General features: G+C 36.8%; 1 protein-coding gene across 2 annotated transcripts in view; it reads left to right on the top strand.

Annotated features, from left to right (window-relative positions):
- PACRG (parkin coregulated) overlaps nt 1–15,917 on the top strand; it is a 518,745-nt gene that overhangs the window by 46,235 nt on the left and 456,593 nt on the right. The gene's annotated exons all lie outside the window — the stretch shown is intronic.

A 15,917-nucleotide genomic window follows, 5' to 3' on the forward strand; every position in this document is an offset into this window, starting at 1 on the left:
ACACGACTGAAGTGACTTAGCAGCACCAGCAGCACCAGCAGCAGTGATCCAGTTTCATTCTTTTGCAGGTGGCTGTCCAGTTTTCCTACTACAATTTATTGAAAAGACTGTTCTTTCTCTATTATATATTCTTGACCCTTTATCTTAAAATAACTGACCATGTAGGCATTTTTTCTCTGTGCTCTCTATTCTATTCCATTAACTGAAGTGTCTTTTTGTTTGCCAATGTATTTGTAGTCTACTTTGAAAATAGGGGAATGACACCTCCAGTTTTGTTCTTCTTCAAGATTGCTTTGACTGTTTGGGTTCTTTTGTGATTACATACAAATTTTAGAATTATTTGTTCTAGTTCTGTGAAAAATGCCACAGAGATTGCATTGAATTTGTATATTACTTTGGGTAGTATGGACATTTTAACAATATTAATCTTTCCAATCCATGGACACAAAATATCTTTCTGTTCATTTCTGTCTTCTTCAGTTTATTTCATTAATGTTACAGTTTTCAGAGTACAGGTCTTTCATCTCCTTACTTTAATTAATTCCTAGGTATTTTATTCTTTTTGATGCAATTGTAAATGAGATTGTTTTCTTAAGTTCTCTTTCTGTTAGTTTTGTATTAGTGTATAGAAACACAGAAGATTTGCATATATTAATTTTGTATTCTGCAGCTTTGCTAAATTCTTTTATTAGTTCAAATAGTTACTTGGAGGTGTCTTTAGAGCTTTCCCTATATAGCATCATGTCATTTACACATAGTTTCTGTTTTATTTCTTTCTTTCCCATTTGGATGTCTTTTATTTCTTTTTCTTGCCTAATTGCTGTAGCTACGATTTCCAGTACTATGTTGAATAAAAGTGATGAGACTTGGCATCCTTCTTGTGTTCCTGAACTTAGGGCTTTTAGAGGTTGGTGTGATGTTAGCTGTAGGTTTGTCACATATGGCATTTATTATGTTGATATATATTTCCTCTGTATATATCACATCTCTTTTCTTTCATAATTCTTGCATCTTCCACAGGACTGATTGCTTCATCAAGTTTTCAAAATTCTTGGCCAACTATTTTATAAGAATGTTTACCTTTCCATGAGTTTTCTTCAATTGTTAGTTTTTATTTTTGCTCTTTTATATTTTCCTTTCTTAGGGGATTTTTTGTCTTGGTGCTGTGCTAGGTTTTACTTAAATACTCATCATTGTATAAGTTGACTTTTCCTAGACTATAATGTGAAGGAGGTTTCTGGGTCATATAGAGGGTAGCATTCTTCTGGGATTCTTAATCTAAAATTCCTCTCCACCTCTGCTGTCAAAAAGAATGAAAGTTACAAGTATTACTTGTTTATGTTTTTACTTAGGTGGCCCTTCTCTTCTGCTTGTCTGATTCCAAATGAGCATGATAGATCTGCTATGAGCTCTATTTGTTCCCAATTTTACAAACAAGTAATAAATTTTTTTTCATGGGATTTTCCTCACTCCAAATTATTTTTGTGTTATTTTCTTTAATCCCTCATTGATTTCACATCACTCACCGTATTTCATCTCATCTATTTCTCCCACGTGACTTTTGCCTTACCTTGTTAAGCTTTTGGTGGCAATTTTTTTTCTCCTAGTTTTACAATAAATGGAATTCATAGTGTATTTGTATGATTCTAGAATAAAAAGAAGGAAGAAATGACCATTCTAGAAATTATTTTGACTTTCAAGATCTTGTACTTACAAATACCAAGGAAGTAAAGTAGTTTAGGAAAGAAAGCATTTTCTCAACTCCTGTATTTCTTTTAAGTCAAGGTTATTTCATATTTTATTGTATAATGAAAACAAAGATAGTGACAAAATTAAAGGAAACACAGATGAGGAAACTTCTCACTGACTCATGTTGTATGGTGTGTATGTGTGTGTAGTTGCTTATACAAGGGCGCTGTTGTTCAGTTGCTCAGTTGTGTCTGATTCTTTGCAACCCCATGGACTGCTGCACTCCAGGTTTCCCTGTCTTTAACCATCTCCTGGATCTTGCTCAAGCTCTTGTCCGTTGAGTCGGTGATGCCATCCATTATGTCATCCTCTGTCATCCCCTTCTCCTTCCTTCAGTCTTTTCCAGTGTCAGGGTCTTTTCCAATGAGTCAGTTCTTTGCATCAGCTGGCCAAAGTATTGGAGCTTCAGCTTCATCATCAGTCCTTCCAATGAATATTCAGAACTGATTTCCTTTAGGATTGACTGGTTTGATCTCCCTGGCAGTCCAAGGGATTCTCAAGAGTCTTCTCCAACACCACAGTTTAAAAGCATCAGTTCTTCAGTGCTCAGCTTTCTTTTATAGTCCAACTCTCACATCCATATATTACTATTGGAAAAACCATAACTTTGACTAGATGGACCTTTGTCGGCAAAGTAATGTCTCTGATTTTTAATATGCTGTTTAGGTTGGTCATAGCTTTTCTTCCAAGGAGCAAGCATCTTTTAATTTCATGGCTGCAATCACCATCTTCAGTGATTTTGGAGCCCTAGAAAATAAAGTCTGTCACTATTTCCATTGTTTCCCCATCGATTTGCCATGAAGTGATGGGACTGGATTTCATGATCTTAGTTTTGTGAATGTTGAGTTTTAAGTCAGCCTTTTTGCTCTCCTCTTTCACTTTTATCAAGAGGCTCTGTAGTTCCTCTTTGCTTTCTACCATTGGGGTGGTGCCATCTGCATATCTGAGGTTATTGATATTTTTCCCGACAATCTTGATTCCAGTTTGTGCTTCATCCAGTCCAACATTTTGCATGATATACTCTGCCTAGAAGTTAAATAAGCAGGGTAACAATATACAGCTTTGATGTACTCCTTTCCCAATTTGGAACCAATCCAAATTGGATATGGAATGCTTTTATATATAATTCTAATATCTAACGTGTTTCAAATTATACTTATAAATTCTATTCAAAATGTAATTATATATGTTCATCTAAAGTAAACTTTATCTATGGAAGAATAAACACTTCTGAATGTAGAGAAAAGTCATCAATAAATATTCTGATTTGTGAGTTTAGTGGGGGTTGGTTAGACTAATGGCCAAGACTGGCATGTTGCTAATAGAGAAGAGTTTAAGAGTTTATTCTCCACATGGACTTGACTCTATTTTGGCCACAAGGTGACCTAATATCACCTAGCTTTCACAGATGAAGATCTTGGCTTAAAAAAAAAAGCACTTTTTTAGTGAAAAAATAAAAATACAAAGTAGATAAAAGTAAAAACATATTGCACCTAAACAGGTAATGATGCATTGGTATCTTTACCTAGGATAGATAACTTACTACTTAGATAGGTCTTCGTTTCTTGTTTTCCTTTCACTTTTTTAATACTTCTTTCATGGTTGATTGAACCATAGTAGAAACCATGGTAGAAAAATCTCAGACTGTTAAAGTTCTAATCTTGTATTTCTTATTATGTTATCTTCCAGCTAATTTGAGGTATGCATGCTTTCTATGTGTGATGACACACATGTTTTTTGCACATTTCTTTCTTCCTTCATCTGAACATTAGAATTTATAAATTATAATCAGAGCATTTAATATCTCTGCAGATTGCATGAGCTTCCAAAGTACTTTATTTCAGAGGAAGCCAGTAGACTGATGGGAAAGCAGAACTTTAAAAATATATATGTTTGTTTTTTAATTGAAGGATAATTCCTTTACAGACTTTTGTTGTTTTCTGTCAAACCTCAACATGAATCAGCCATAGGTATACATTTATCCCCTCCCTTTTGAACCTCCCTCCCATCTCTCTCCCCATCCCACCCCTCTAGGTTGATTAAGAGCCCCTGTTTGAGTTTCCTGAGCCATACAGCAAATTCCCATTGGCTATCTATTTTGCATATGTTAATGTAAGTTTCCATGTTACTCTTTCCATACATCTCACCCTCTCCTCCCCTCTCCCCGTGTCCATAAGTCTATTCTCTATGTCTGTGTATCCACTGCTGCCCTGTAAATAAATTCTTCAGTACCATTTTTCTAGATTCCATATATATGCATTAGAATACGATATTTCTCTTTCTGATTTACTTCACTCTGCATAATAGGCTCTAGGTTCATCCACCTCATTAGAACTGAGTCAAATGCACTCCTTTTTATGGCTCAGTAATATTCCATTGTGTATATATACCATAACTTCTTTATCCATCCATCTGTCAATGGGTATCTAGGTTGCTTCCATGTTCTAGCTATTGTAAATAGTGCTACAATGAACAATAGGAAATGTGGGTCTTTTTCAATTTGGTTTCCTCAGGGTTTATGCCCAGGAGTGGGGTTGCTGGGTCATATGGTGGTTTTATTCCTAGTCTTTTAAGGAATCTCTATACCATCTTCCATGGTGGCTGTATCAATTTACATTCCCGCCAACAATGCAAGAGTGTTCCCTTTTCTCCACACCCTCTCCAGCATTTATTGTTTGTAGACTTTTTGATGATGGCCATTCTGACTGGTGCATTGTTGTTTTGATTTGTATTTCTCTAATAATGAGCGATGTTGAACATCTTTTCCTGTGTTTGTTAGTCATCGTATGTCTTCTTTGGAGAAATGTCTGTTTAGGTCTTTTCCCCACTTTTTGATTGGGTTGTTTGTTTTTAACCAGTGTAAATTTAATTTTATTGCAGACAGTTCTAAAAATGTTTTCTATTAAATATTGAGTTCTTTCTGGAGACTATCAGCTTGCATCATTAGACACAAGGATTTTCGAATTTTCTATTAAAATATTCATGATATGTAAGATGCAAATAGTTATAGCCTCTTCACTATACAAAAATAACATTTTTACTCTAATTATTCAGTAAGAAATAACTCTGATGCAAGATAATAAAGGTTTGTGTTTTGATATAAACTATTTACTATTCTTTCAACGTTAAAGGGAAGAGGAATAGAATGTGTTTTAAACCCTTGCCCATTTATATTCTCCTTTCACATTTAGCTCACTCATTTATTTGGCCTTAGTGTTAGGTGTGACAGTGTATTAGCCAGGCTGTCGCAGTCATTCAGTCATTTCATCAGCTCTACGAGACAGATACTAAATAGCACCATCTAAATTGAAATTTCTGATGACTCTCTGGAGACAATTTGAAAACAAGAGTCACACTTGGGCACTTAGATATTTGGCCTTTTCCTATACGTAGCTGCATTAAGAGAGCAACTTTTGAGTAAAGTTTTTTAGCCTTCAACTGTCGAGATTTCTTTCTCATCATCTGATTATTGCATCTCATTTTGTTAGGAAAGCCGATCAATCTTTTTTTTTTTTTCACACACAACAAGGAATTTAAAGAGCCACCAGTGACTCTTACTTTAAACAAAGCCATTTACAGGAAATCATGTAGTCTAGCCACTCTTTTCAGAACTATTTTAGACAACAGAGACAATATTTTGCAATAAGCTCTTAGTTCCAAGTGTGTTGTAGTTCAGTTATAAAATTAAAACAACAAAACCGTAATGTGCTCAGCAATCTTTGGGACTTCCTTTTGCCACACAGTTATTGCAAAAGCATTTTAAAATCAAGTTATTGGATCCTGGAATGAAAAAGCTAGAATCCATGAAACAGCTTGTTAAGATGATAGAGCTGAGAAAAATAAGCCTTGAAAGGTAAACTTGGATGTGTTTCCATAGCCCTTCTGAATTTCAGTTTGTCAAAAGTAAAACAAGGAATCCATGTGTGGTTTGAGATTCCTCATAGTTCTCTGAGTAGGTAAGTTCTTTGATAATATTGTCCTCCATATCTGTTGAATTAATAAATACTCATCTTTGTTTATAGAGGTGTGGGGAGAATCCTAGAGATCAGCCCATGTAATATTTTAATCTGACATATGAGGAGGTTGAGGCTCCAGAGAGTCTGGTCACTTGCCTTGGCTGTGAGACAGCCCACCCTCTCCAAGTTTATGCTCCTTCTATACCTCAGTGTCTTCATGATCCTTTTCATGGGAACAAGGCAAGATATAATTTATTGCCAAGCTGAAAACTTAAGTCTAGTACCAAAGTCTTCAAAATTTCTTAACTGAAGTACTTGTCGTTTTATTCCTTCTTTTTCTTTTCACTGACATGTAATCTTTCTTATGTGACCTATCTGAAAAAATGTATTATAAGTTATTTGGGTTGTTTTGTAATCCTCATATGACAGTGCTAATTTAAATGCAACTTATTCTAATATTTGCAATGCTAATATTAATTTTTATTTATGCTAATTATATATATAATAGTCTCTGCAAACACTTTAGACTAAGTTCTTTAATTTTAAGAAACCAACAAGGCATATTTTAAGTAAAATTTTCCCATTTATGGAAATGAATTTCAAAATAGAATATATGAATTTTAATGTAAGAGATGTTACATAGAAAAGAATACATACTGGTTTAATCAATGTTGAATTTTTGGTTATAAAATTGTGATAATTGATAATTACTTATATGTAAAAATAAACAGAAAATCCAAGCAAATTAATTCTGATTTAAGAATTATTAACTACATGGTTATGAACAGACAAATCTGTGGTACAGCAACCGTAATTCTCTAGTTATTTCTAATTAAAATTGTACAAAATTCAGGTTTGTGGGAAACTATAATATGTATCTGTGCAGTTCCTCTGAAAAGTATGGGTACCCTGAAAGGCTAAATAAAATTTTCTAATGAAAAGGAACAATGCCTTAAAACCCAAATGTTTTATCTTATGAGTGTTCCGAATTCTATATATCTTTCAGTGACAGTTATTGCATTCTTACTTCTATATAAGATTCTAGGGGATATTCTTATCTCGTTTCCTAAATGATATATATCTTGAGGATAATACGTTTGACATATTTTTTTGTCCCCAATGATACCAATCCTAGTGACTGGGAAACACTATGTATTCAGTGCATTTTTCAGTGAATGGATGATATAGTTAATATCTATTTTAGAGCCATTTTTTAAACTCTGTTTCTAATTAATATTTTAGTTTATATGACCATAAGTTCTTGAATTCAGATTTGTGTTTCTAATGCTAAAAAATCTATATGTTACTTTATAGGTTCCTCTGGCCATTTTAGATATATGTATTAGTTATACATATATCTTCTGTTTAAAATCCATTCTGATTTCATAAGTGATTAGTTTATGAATTCCAGTATTATAGTCTATTGATATATTCTTTCCTTTCCTCATTTCCAATTACCACTAACTTCACCCTGCTTTAACAGTGACATCTTGTTAGCAGCTCGTTTTGACAGCCGATAGTGCAGCAAAACTCTCAAAACGTATACCCGGTTTTACTTCGTATTCCTTATGCTTTCTCAATGCATTACACATATCCTGGCTTCCACCCTCCCAGGTCACCACAGCTGTTTAATTTTCAGAGGTCTTTCCATCTTCTTCTTAATTGACCTCCCTGTATTATTGAAACAAAGCAAAACGTGTCCCTCTCATTTGCTGATTTCTGTGATTTACTCACTTTCCCCAATTACTTGCCACCCTTTTGACTGTTTTTTCTATTCTCCTATAGAATCTAAAATCTCCAAGTAGCATTTTGGGTCCCCAGCCTTTTCCTCACTATACTGAAGTAACTTAGCACGCATGTGCACGCACATACGCACACACACACATTTGCCCACACACACACACACACACACACACTTTCCCTTTGGGAATGTTTGCCAGTTTCCATCGACTTAACTCAAACACTTGATTATAGACCAACTTTGTTGACAGCCTAGATCTCTCTAATAATCGCCATACAGATTGTTCCATTGGTTCAATGGCCATATCTGGTTTGTCCCCCCGGCTTTTCAACCATAACTTGAAGAATAACCTAATCCCACCACAGGGTCGAATATGGTTTATTTGAAAAGGTTTCTTAGGAGAGATGAGGCTGGTGCTTAGTCATGAAGTTGGTTAGTAGTTTCAGGAGAAAAAGTAGGATAAAAACAAGTAAAGGGTGGAGAGAGAATACAGGTTGATCAGAAGCAGAATGATGGAGACCCACAAGATCTGGGCATGTCTGAGGATTGCCAATGTTTACTATAATTTTTGCCCAGGCACCTGTAGAGGAATGCTGGGGAGAGCAACAGTCCACTTGCAAAGGTCTTTGTGTAGCATGTCAATGGGAAATCATTTATGAATTCTAAGTAGATGAGAGATATGATTTAATTAGTCAATTAAAATATTCATTGTGCAGCAGACAAAGGAGTGAGCTAAAGAAGGCAAAGCTGGAGGCAAGAAGAGCAAGTAAAGAAAAAGAGCTTTCCTGTAAAAAATTTAAAGCTTTTAAATGCTAAATAAGTAAAAATGGAAAATAAAGTGATAAGGAGATATTTGTTGTAAATGCAAATATGGTTCATATCTTTTAATATAAAACAGTCACACAAATTGATTTTGATATAGAAAATACATGAACATACATTCACAAACATTCATGTAGCATTTGTACTACAATGTGAAAACGTTCACCCTCATTTGTTAAACATCATAATCCAAATTGATGCTATGGACTGAATGTTTGTGTCCCCCTCAAATTTTTATGTTGAGCCCCCAACCCCCAGTGTGACAGTGTTTGTAGGTGAGTCCATTGAGAGGAAATTAGGTTTAATTGGGGCTTCCCTGGTGACTCGGATGGTAAAGAATCTGTCTGCAGCCAGGAGACTAGGGTTTGATCCCTGGGTTGGGAAAATCCACTGGAGATAGAAATGGCCACCCACCCCAGTATTCTTAACTGGAGAATTCCATGGACAGCAGAGCCTGGCGAGCTGTATAGTCCATGGGATCACAGTCAGACACAACTGAGCAACTAACAACAACAAAAACTAGGTTTAGGTGATGGGCTCATGAGAGTTAGGTCTCTATAATGGGATTACACTCTTGTAAGAGGAAAAGAGCCCAGAGCCTGCTCGCTCTCTGCACCTGACCTTTCTAGCACCCTGATCTCAGATGTCCAGCCTCCAGAACTGAGAAAATAAAATTTCTCTTGTTTAAGACACCCAGTCTATGGCATTTTGTTATAGCATCCCAAACAGATTAAAACAGAAGACCTGTTCACCTGTTTAACTAACAAATAATTTTGTCAAGAATCATAAAATACAAATTTTGATCTCATACTGAAGATTCTGTCTGAAGGAAGTAATATAAAAGGTGGATTAAGTGATACACCTGAAAAGTTTATAATAATGTAATTACAAAAGGCAAAATAAATAGAAATAATATAAACTCCAAATATAACTGCAGATAGTTAGAATATTGCTTAGCCACAAAAAAATGACATTTTGATATCAATAGCAACATCAAAACATATTATACTAAGTGAAAAAGTACACTAAATAGAAAGGACATAAGAATGAAAAAATGATATTTGCATATATGTTTTTGGAAAAAGTCTGGAGAGAAAGCATGAACATATTAATAGGTGATAGGACAGTAAGTGATTTAATGAGATTTCCTTCCATTTGGCAGTTTATTATTTATGTAGCTTAAATTAATTATTTGCATCTTCATAGTCAGAAGCCTGTCTCATCTCTGCTTCCAGACCTCTTCATTCAATTAGTGATGTGCCCTAGGTAATTCCCCTTTACGTTTTTCCCAAACCCAGCCTTCCCGTACAGTGACTACCAGTGGTAAAGAATACACTTGCTAATGCAGGAGCAGCAGGCAGTGCAGGTTTGGTTCCTGGGAGGGGAAGGTCCGACTTTTTGCAACCCCATGGACTACACAGTCCATGGCATTCTCCAGGTCAGAATACTGGAGTAGGTAGCCTTTCCCTTCTCCAGGGGATCTTCCCAACCCAGGGATCAAACCCAGGTCTCTTGTATTACAGGCGGAATCTTTACCAGCTGAACCATGAGGGAAGTCCAAGAATACTGGAGTGAATAGCCTATCACTTCTCCAGGGCATCTTCCCAGCCCAGGAATCGAACTGGGGTGTCCTGCATCGCAGGCAGATTCTTTACCAACTGAGCCATCAGGGAAGCACTGCTGCCTTCAGGCCTGGCTTTAAAGGACTCCACAGTGTGTCCATACATATTGAATATTTATTGAAATATGAATATTTTATAATACAAGGCACTTGTTATCCTTCTTGGCTCTTACTAACAAAAACATTACTATTACAGTGTTTTGTTATATTGTTAAAACTTCTTACAAAAACTTTACCAGGTAAAACTTTTTTTTTTTTTTTAACCAGTGAGTCTGATAAAAGAGCCCACTTTTGTTAATGTTATGGTGCCCTACCTATCATTACAATCAGATTTGTTAACTGTTAATCTTTTGCAGGGCTTCTCAGGTGGTGCTAGTGGTAAAGAACGTGCCTGCCAGTACAGGAGATATAAGAGATGCCGGTTTGATCTCTGAGTCAGGAAGATCCCCTGGAGGAGGGCATGGCAACCCACTCCAGAATTCTTGCCTGGAGAATCCCATGGACAGAGGAGCCGGAAGGGCTAATGGTCCATAGGGTCGCAAAGAGTTGGACACGAGTGAAGTGACTTAGTTTGCACACAATCTTTTACAAGTATTTTTCTGGTTATTTGGAGACCTGAGGTATTGCATTTTTCTGATATATTGAAACAATTATGACTGGCAAATAGGACAGACACTGAATTACATTACTCCTTTCTCAGAAATCTAGACGGATGGCAATGAATTCACCAGTCCTGGGGCCAACATCCCATTGCCTGAGTAGCTCGGAAATTGTAATTCTGGCCCACCAGCTGCTTAATCACGGTGATCTTATGAATCCAAATTTCATGTTGGTGGCTGATTCATGTCAATGTATGGCAAAAACCACTACAATATTGTAAAGTAATTAGCCTCCAATTAAAATAAATAAATTATTTTTTTTTTAATTTCACCTGGAAATATTTCCTAATGAAATTAAGAAATCAATGTCTTTGCATTTTATTGTTTCAATGTTAGTGAGCTGGCCAAATGGACCATTAGGGAGACACAATGTAGCTTCTGCACTTGAAGTAAAAGTCTTCTTGTTTTTGTTTTAGCTTTTTCAGTTTATGCTACAAAACAGATCTACTGAAAAGAAACTTTCAAAGTATATGATGAGGAATTTTAGAGAACCTTGAGTCCCTTCCTACTAATTATTATTAGTTTTCTGACCTTATGACAGAGACTGTGATCTAAGTCCTAAATCCATTACAGCACATTACAGACATATAAAGTATGCTGTCATCTGCAGTCACTTCAACATGCATTCAGTATCTCGGTTCCCAAGTGCATTAGATTTTATTAAAAGAATTTGGCTGCAACATCCATTCTTCCTAATTGGTTTATGGATAGCCCCCACCATTCGGGCAAATCCTAATTACATTTTCCCACAAATCTAGTTTGATTTATGGTTCCCTATTTGCTCTATATTATTTATATAAATCGAGATTAAATTCTTAAGACATTAAATAAAATTTAGAGTAGTTTTTGTATAAGTATGAGACTTATAAGGATCCTTAACAATATTTTTTGCTTTGTTTTTATTTAGTCAAGTTGTATCCGAGATTAATTATATTTCACTTGTTTCTTTTTTATGTATAGATTTTTAGAATTAGTTGGAATGAATTATGCATGGAATATTAAAAATAGTATATCTTTCTATAAGGTTTAAGTGGGTATATATTTGGAACAGAAAAAATATTATCTAAGGATATAATGACAGTGTTTGCAAAGAATTAGGTAATGTCCCTTTGCATTAACAAGTTTAGATGGAAATATTCTAATCAGTTTTACAAATTGTAACTCTTGAGATTCCAAGAATTAATTTGGAATGGATCTATAGCAGACTTCAGAGAATCTAGTGTTTTTAAATAAGTAAATGGCAGAAATATGAAAACAGAAGATAACAATAAAATTCTGTCACTGCTGAGTCATTGCATATTAGCATGGACAATTTTTGTAAAACTAAGTAAAGATTTCCATGGAATTGTAGGTATGGAATCATTTCGTAGAGAGCCCATGAATATTTATGGGCAGAAAGAGGAAGTATAAGTTGTCTATTACAGTTTATAAAAAGCCTTCTGGGCATCTTAGCAATATGTTCATTATTTGAAAACTTTGGACATTTAGAACTTTGAGTTCTGAACCAGAAAGAAATAAAATATATTTAGAATAAGAGATAAAAAGGAAGAGAAATTGATTTTAAGATAAATACAAAGAAAAAGGAGAAAGATGCCTAATCTCAAACAAATTTTCGGCCAGATAAACAAACAAGAGGCATGCTCTCAACAGCAGAAATGATGAATTGGCATCTAGAAAAAACTGAAAAAGATGGTTAGGAGATGATGATAAGACAAACAAATCTAAATCATGGTTGTAGCTGAATTTCTTAAGTGAGGGATTGTAGTGGATCTCTGCTGCTGCTGCTGCTGCTGCTAAGTCGCTTCAGTCGTGTCCAACTCTATGCAACCCCATAGACGGCAGCCCACCAGGCTCCACCATCCCTGGGATTCTCCAGGCAAGAACACTGGAGTGGGTTGCCATTTCCTTCTCCAATGCATAAAAGTGAAAAGTGAAAGTGAAGTTGCCCAGTCATGTCCAACTCTTAGCGACCCCATGGACTGCAGCCTACCAAGCTCCTCCATCCATGGGATTTTGCAGGCAAGAGTACTGGAGTGGATTGCCGTTGCCTTCTCTGAATTGATCTCTACTGGAATTGAAAAAAGATTCCCTAGCGCTCACAGCAACTCTTTGAGACCCCATGGACTGGAGCACGCCAGGCCTCCCTGTCCATCACCAACTGCCTTGCTCAAACTCATGTCCATTGAGTCGATGATGCCATCCAACCATCTCATCCTCTGTCATCCCCTTGTCCTCCTGCCTCCGATCTTTCCCAGCATCAGGGTCTTTTCAATGAGTCAGTTCTTCACATTAGGTGGCCAAAGTATTGGAGTTTCAGCTTCAACATCAGTCCTTCCAATGAACACTCAGGACTGATCTCCTTTAGGATGGACTGGTTGGATCTTCTTGCAGTCCAAGGGACTCTCAAGAGTCTTCTCCAACACCACAGTTCAAAAGTATCAGTTCTTCAGTGCTCAGCTTTCTTTATAGTCCAACTCTCACATCCATACATGACTACTGGAACCGTCATGTATATCCACCCCAGCCAGCTGTGATAAGAGGCTCTTCCCCATTCCTACTGGGGTGGTGTCAGAGGGACAGGCACTGGTAGTGAGACTGCTCCATTTGTGATGTCAGGGTGGAGAGCAATGGTGGGCACTGCTCCCCTTCTCTGCCAGGACGGTGGTGGTGCAGGCCGAGGTGCTGAAGCTCCTACCCTCACCCAGAGTGATGAGGCGCTCTCTCCACTCACCCCAGCCGAGGCCAGCTGGGACACCAGTACTTGTACCCCTCAGCTCTTTCTGCTAGAGAGATACCAGCATCAGCCAGCTGAAACAGAAGGTTTAAGATCTGGAGTCTCACAACGCGCCAGTGTCCAGGTTTCAATAAAGAAATCAGTTGTCACACCAAGAATCAGGAAGGTTGTAAAGCGAATAAAAAATGACAGTCAACATATGCCACACACCCCCAGGCCCTGGCAGGCATCATTCTACTCTTTGTTTCCATGAGTTTCTTTTAGATTCCTCCAGAAGGTGTTATCACATAATATTTGTCTTTCGGTCTGACTTATTTCACTTAGACCTTAAGGAATACTCCGGTTGTTCCAAATGGCTGGACTTCCTTCTTTTTATGGTTGAATGATATCCAATATAGGTCTTCCCTGGTGGGTCAGTGGTAAAGAATCTGCCTGCCTATGCCGGAGACGCGGGTTTGATCCCTGGGTTGGGAAGGTCCCATGGAGAAGGAAATGGCAACCCGCTCTGGTATTCTTGCCTGGAAAATCCCAATGACAGAAGAGCCTGGTGAACTACAGTCCACGGAGTCACAAAAGAGTCAGACATGACTTAGCAACTAAACAGCAAAAACTATATCCATTATACACACACACACACACACACACAAAGTTGTTTTCTTTATCCATTAAGTAAGTAAGTAAAGTCACTCAGTCATGTCCGACTCTTTGTGACCCTGTGGACTGCAGCCCACCAAGCTCCTCAGTCCATGGGATTCTCCAGGCAAGAATACTGGAGTGGGTTGCCATTTCCTCCTCCAGAGGATCCTCCCGACCCAGTGATCAAACCCGGATCTCCCGCATTGGAGGCAGACGCTTTAACCTCTGAGCCACCAGGGAAGCAAAGCTAATTTTTCAAAACCATAGAAATGACCAGTAATCAGTACTGTGTAATAATCAGTACTGTATAATAAACTGTATAATAAACACACATACACAGACACACATATACACTATTGTGCTATGAAGTACAGTGAAAGTGAAAGGTGCTCTGTTGTGTCCAACTCTTTGTGACCCCGTGGACTGTACAGTCCCTGGAATTCTTCAGGCCAGAATACTGAGTGGGTAGCCGTTGCCTTCTTCCCAACCCAGGAGTCAAATCCAGGTCTCCCACATTGCAGGCAGATTCTTTACCATCTGAGCCGCCGGGGAAGCACTGTGACTGTCTATAAACACGTGTGCGTGCTGGCTACGTTTGCTAGAATGGTGACATGATGGTAGATAGTTATTTTTTTTTTTTTGTAAATGTAACTTCTTGGCAAAATAAAAATCTTTCAATTCTTTATCAGTTCCCAAAAATGTGATTCAAAATTTATTGTTCCATGAAACCCAAAAGTCTGGGAATGACATCTCTACAGCTTCCATCATACTAATATTGTTGAAAACATCCTCTTTTGTATGGCATCCAGCTCAGAGCTCTGAACAAAGTAGTTGCCGTAGGCACATGCTCATTTAACAGTTGAATGAACTTGGCTGAAAATAGCGGCTAATAATTCTAATACCAGACCAAATTTCAAATCTTTAATGAGCGAAAGGAAATCTTATTTCCCCACTGCCCAGTGTCTTCTCAGTGACCTATGTAACCGTATGCTTGGGGCAGTGTGCTGTGTAGTGAAGATCACTTTAAACTCTACTAAAGTTCTCCATGTCACCACACTCCTCAGTTCCACTTCAGCATTTAATCATCTTAATATTTCTTAATATCCCACTCAGTTTCTAATATTAGTCTTTATGTGAGCTTCAGATAAAATGTGTTTGTCTTTATCTGTTTGTTATATCAGATATATTTTTAGATATAGTTTGTTAAAATTAAAAATTTTCACACAGATGTTAAAAATTAATACGATGTCAAATAATTTAAGGGCTTCCCTGGTGGCTCAGAGGTTAAAGCGTCTGCCCGCAATGAGGGAGATGTGGGTTCAATCCCTGGGTTGGGAAGATCCGCTGGAGAAGGAAATGGCAACCCACTCCAGTATTCTTGCCTGGAGAATCCTATGGACGGAGGAGCCTGGCGGGCTACAGTCCACGGGGTCGCAGAGTCGGACACGAGTGAGCTACTTCACTTCAAATAATTTAAAATATTAAGATAGAAGGTAAATTATTTGCTATCTTGTTTATATTAAGAATTGACAAAATAATTATTTTTAATTAATTTTTAATTTTTAACCTAATAAATGAATAACAATTTACCTTTTTTAAAATAAAGAGGCATAAGAAAAATAATGTTTAGACTATATGTATGGAACAATACAATGGAGTATACTTTCCTAAACATTTCACTAATCACTTTGAATTTTGTAACCTAATGAATTGGTTCATATGTAAATAATGCAGATTTAAAGTTGTGCTCAATGTGAATAGCTCAAAATGAGATATTTCTTCGTTGATAAAAATCACAGTTTGACAGTTTGAAAGATTCTCATATAATCTCTTTCAATGTTCATTTTTTTGAAACTCATGTTATCAAATGTAGACCACTATTTTTCTTTTTAAACTGTCTCATTTATCATTACTTAATTTTCAGAGGAGCCTAGTCTGTTACCACCCATGGGGTCCCAAAGAGTTGCACACAACTTAGCGATTAAACAACAAAATTTTT

This window comes from Oryx dammah, unplaced genomic scaffold (assembly GCF_014754425.2).
Source record: "Oryx dammah isolate SB20612 unplaced genomic scaffold, SCBI_Odam_1.1 HiC_scaffold_4, whole genome shotgun sequence".
In the NCBI taxonomy this organism is placed as follows: domain Eukaryota; kingdom Metazoa; phylum Chordata; class Mammalia; order Artiodactyla; family Bovidae; genus Oryx; species Oryx dammah.